The sequence below is a fragment of the Pseudochaenichthys georgianus genome, chromosome 3 (genome assembly GCF_902827115.2).
Source record: "Pseudochaenichthys georgianus chromosome 3, fPseGeo1.2, whole genome shotgun sequence".
Taxonomy (NCBI): Eukaryota; Metazoa; Chordata; class Actinopteri; order Perciformes; family Channichthyidae; genus Pseudochaenichthys; species Pseudochaenichthys georgianus.
This window is the reverse complement of record NC_047505.1, coordinates 34,056,312-34,061,822: the sequence shown is the minus strand read 5'-3', so window position 1 is coordinate 34,061,822 and position 5,511 is coordinate 34,056,312.

The window sequence follows — 5,511 nt, the reverse complement described above, 5'->3', positions numbered from 1 at the left end:
CTCTTTATTATCAGGGAGTACCAAGAAGTCAGTCAAGTCACTTCAGCTGATTCAAAATGCTGCGGCTCGTGTACTAACCAGAGTTAGGAAAAGGGACCACATTACTCCTGTTCTGGCTGCCTTACACTGGCTCCCTATAGCACACAGGATAGAATTTAAAATTCTTCTTCTCGCCTACAAAGCCCTTAATGGGCAGGCGCCATCTTACCTTAAATAACTCATTATACCCTACTGTCCTACTAGGGCATTGCGTTCCAAGAATGCAGGGTTGTTGGTTGTTCCTAGAGTCTCTAAAAGTACAATGGGAGCCAGAGCCTTTTCTTATCAAGCTCCACATTTGTGGAATCAGCTTCCAGTTTGTGTTCGGGCGGCAGACACCCTATCCGTTTTTAAGAGTGCGCTTAAGACCTTCCTTTTGATAAAGCTTATAGTTAGGGCTGATTAGATTCAGCCCCTAGTTTTGCTGATATAGGCTTAGTTTGTCGGGGGACATCTTACGTCTTCCTTCTCTCTGTCACTCTCATGTTCCGATTAATGGATGGATGGATATCCTCGTGGATTCATCTTCCTATTATACACACATGCATTCCCAAACATTTGGACTACCTATGTTGCAAATGTATTATCTTTTCAATTTACACACGGCATCTATTGCACATCTGTCCGTCCTGGGAGAGGGATCCCTCCTCTGTTGCTCTCCCTGAGGTTTCTCCCATTTTTCCCTTTAAACTGTGGGTTTTCTCCGGAAGTTTTTCCTTGTACGATGTGAGGGTCTAAGGACAGAGGGTGTCGTGTTGTCATACTGATATTCTGTACACACTGTGAAGACCACTGAGACAAATGTAACATTTGTGATATTGGGCTATATAAATAAACATTGATTGATTGATTGATTGATAAAGTGCAGTTTGTCGGCCGCAGGTGCTTGACTACTTCCGAGAGAGAAGAGAGGGATAAAGGCTCAAAATGGTCGAGGACAGCAGGGCACAGAAAGGGAGCAGGATCTGGGGTAGCACTAGTATAGGCTAGCCTAAGAGCAGATACTTTTTCGATAACAAATTTAAGAAATGTATCGCAGAGAGTAGTTGATGGCACAATTGGAGAAGCATCACAAGGATTAATGATCGAATTGAGGACATTAAAAATAACTTGAGGTTTATGGCTATTTTTGGAGATTAACAGAGAAATATACTCTGTTTTGGCTGCTTTGACTGCCGTCTGATAATCGGAAAGGCAAGCACCAAGAATTTCTAAGGAGACATGAAGTTTACCCTTTTTCCATTTTCTCTCTGCACGCCTACAAGCGAGTCTAAAAGCGCGAGTACAATCATTGAGCCACGGCTCTGAGAGAACTTTGTTGCGTCTAAGCGTAAAAGGAGCAACGGAATCCAGTATTAGTGTGCATGTCGAATCAAACAAAGAGATAAACTCATCCGCACTAAAAGCACAGTTCACCTCTAATTTACAAATCGGATAAGTATTAAAAGCATCTGAAAACTGTGAGGCAGTCAAGGGGTTAATTGAATCTGTGCAATGCTAAAACTTTGTAGAATTTAAACTACTGCTCGTGCTATGAAACAAGAATTCATGATTTTTAGAATGAATGCCCTTGCTTGAAAGTGATATAGGCTTAAATGCACAACGGGGTTAATTTGCTTTCTTATCCAGAGTTAAAGAAAATACGGGGATTCATATTAGGCTCCATTAGATTTGAAGCTACACCCTGTGCTTTACCTTAATTTAGCAAAAGACTGGGAACATTTGGTTTGGATTTCAGCAAGGCTCATACCTCTCAGCTGGAGCTTACCACCCAGGTGGAGCTGCATACCACCAGGTAGACTAGGCATCTCGTATCATCGTGACAGTTGACAACAGAGCAGAGCACCCCACACTCAGGTACTTAGTTTTGTAGTGTGGTAAACAGTGTCTGTACATTTCTGTTGTGTGTTACCTGTGAATGGTGCTTCCCAACAGGAGGGAGAGCCGCGCCCTCCCACAGGCTCTGTGTGCCTCTGAACTCACCTCAGCAAAATCGAGGTTACGGTGGGACACTTGGGAGAGAAAGTCTCCACCTGGCAGACTGTTAATAAAGGTGACAGTGGGAGGGCAGGCCGGGCGGAGGCTGCAGGTGTCAAACCCTGCTGACTGGAGGAACAGAAGGAAAAAGCTTCAGCTTACTCTAAAGTAATACCTATCACTGTGTATCAACAGACACAAAGTTACTATGGAAATCAGTTTTCTCTACTACTGGCGGGCAGAATATCTATTTACATGTACTGTGTATCACTCTTCATGTGGAACCATCCTTGTTTCTTTTCCCTACACCCCCCACACCTATGAAGCTACACCATAAATCACTGTCAAAGCAGCAACAGCAATCATTTAACATCCCAGGCTCTTGGCATTCACTCCCAGTCTCTATCTCTGTTTGTCTTCCGCTCAACCTCCAACACCTCCATGCTATACACGACAAAGTATATGATACTAAGTACTTTTTGGACATTTTTTCACAACCTTTTACTTAGCAACAGATGAGGGGTCTTTGGGGCCAACATGGCTGCCACTGAAAACTGATTTCATCCAGGTTTTTACCCTCTCCTTCTGCAGCTTTGACCGGTAACAGAGCCCAGGCTTTCACAGTATAGCGTGTGCATTTGTTTTCACTGAGTCGTGTTTCCTGCAGTTCACATGCAATGCTGTAGAAACAACAGCAGGCACAGTCACTTCAACAACTGCTCTCTCATTTACATATTGCATTACCCTTGGTTGGATTCATATGCTTTATGCATCCTCTGCAGTTCCCCATGTCTAGTGGTCCATGTGTGCATCTTATCACATCACTGCTCTCCGCCAAGTCTCAGACACGTCATAGCTGGGTCTTCATCATGTAGATACTGCTGTTAGTGATGTCACTGTACATCACAGTGCAGAACTGTATGTCATGTTCCCATTGTCCTGTTGCTTCTACAATTTCACCTTGGCCTACATATAAACCAGAGACAGGCACTGCAAGTGGGCTTTAGGTTGGCCCTCTACATATTACATTGTTTGCTTTTCTCCGTGCTAGTGTGTTTATCTATGGTGTCTGTTAAATAAACAAATACTACTTAAATGACCATCACTGCTATAAAAATACATGTAAATCACTACAGTATTATACCATAATTAGACAGTAATGCATCCCAAATGAGTTTAGAAATGAACCCATTGCCATCTAAGATCTAATTTTAGCTCACCATTTACAATCCAAATGAAAAGTAGATGTTCTCCATAGTGACATCCTACCACTGCTTTAATTCAGTGTCCCAGTTTAGAAACACTTTCCATGTACATTTAATTATTTGTGCCTTTCAGGTTAGTTCCTAATTATAGACATGCCTGATTATAGGCATGCTTATTAGGTCAAATGTGAGTCATGTAATAGGCAAGTTATATACACCACCCTATTTATATAGTTACATTTAATGTTACTAAGAGGCACATCTTTCAAATGTTTGTAGTTGATTTAAGTAAAATTGTGAATCAATATATTGTTTTCTTTCATCATTACTCATATTAAAGATCATAATGTGAACAACTAACTTCTCATTAAGGCTTTTATTTTACTTATCTTTTGATTATTATCTATTGTTATCTTTTCTAAAATATCATGCAAATAGTACCGTATAATTTCCTAAGGTGATGTCTTCAGTTATTCAGATGATGTTATACAAAAACAATGATTACAAAAATAGTTAATCCTTCATGATTCACACCATTAAATAGTTTGGAATAAATGCTTTAAATTGTTTCAAACAATTAGGTTTGTTGAATATAAAGAAAGTTTAAGCTTAACATGAACAAATATTCTGCATAGGTGTTGAGTTGACATCATTTTTCCTGTTAATACGAAGGCAATATCGTGTGTCATGACCTCCTTTTCCATCCCAGAGCCAGTGTTACCGTGGCGATGCAGGTCTGGCATTGAGAAATGAAAGCTCTGCAGTGAAGTGTTGAGTTACAGGATGCACATCGTCCACGTTTCACTGAGATGGAGAGCAATAGCTCAGTGCTTGTTATGATAACTGTATAACAGATATCAGGTGGATGACCATACAAACAGTGACTAATGACACACTCATAGTGATCTGTGTAACTGTATGCTAAACTGATGTTTACCCATTCTATGTGCTTGTTGATTATTTGTATGCCTCGTACATGACAGCGAGGCACAGAGAGAGAGTGAGACAGGGAGCAGTCCAAGGCTACAGATTTAATCTGGCTGCTGTGGTCATGTGATTAATCGTGGCCAGGGGCCAGGGGATAGTGTAATTTATGGTGAGGGGGGGATCAACACATTTGGATGGTTGCTCCTCCTGAGGGAAATCTCACTCTTAAAGCAATCCAGTATTCTTCTCCATCTCTCCATAATATCACAGCTCTGACAGCTGGGTTTTTGAGCATGTTAGCCAATAATGTCTGAGACTGCAAAGATGATGAAGTAGACTCCTATTGTAGTTTTATATAGCAGATGTGTAAAGGTTCAAGTAGGAGTTGACCTACAGTATGCACATACTGGTGTGTAAAATAATTTGGCCCATAGTTTTTTTTATTCCCCCTTTTCCTTGGTCCAAACAGTGGCAGCAGTGTAATATATTTTTATTTCACTTTTGTTGGTCAAAAAAACATACATACACACAGCTCCAATAACGGCAAATAACAGAACATTTAGTCGGCCAAAAACTCACACAACAGAAAAACATCAGCCACTGTCTTCCTTTTTGCCAATAAGTTGATGGCAGTCAACAAGGCCTAACATCGACCAATAACTATGTATGATGGATAAGAGCATCCCTGGCATAAAAAATATATAGCCATGAAGTTAGGTTAGCGCCCAAGTAGTGCTAAATACTGAGCCCTTTAACAGTGATGGCATGTTATTGTCGAGACACAGAGAATGTACGTTGAGTATTTACACGCCAGTGTCACCAGGTATTGTGAAACTTGATGTATTCCCAGAGATCAAAGAGAACAGTGACAGCCTGCTAAGAGCTGCGTCATTCTCTACCGTCCTTCTGGCTTCAGACCATAAAGCTGCTGTGGTGACCTCACCATCCTCCGTCTCCTTCAGGCCACTGGTGTGCCTGTGTGTGTGTGTGTGTGTGTGTGTGTGTGTGTGTGTGTGTGTGTTTGTGCGTGTGTGTGCTTGTGCATGTGTGTGTGTGTGTTTACTTAATCCTCTTTCCAACTCCAAGAACAGTAAATAAACATCACAGGAGTTGGAGGAACTGCAAGTTGGGCTGTGTTGAATTTTTTTTTTTTGGTAAATTTGCTGCCAATATCAAGCAGTGCTGATAACAGCAGTTTCATACTGACCTTCCCCAACAGCTGCTCAACACCTTTTCCATCCAAAAGAGTTACCTGCCTTTTCACTTGCTGTCTCAGTTTTTCTTCTTGTCAATTTTATTTTGGTGTTTTTAATTCCTCATAGACTTTATATCTTGATTTACTTTTTTCCGGTGCATGGGCCAT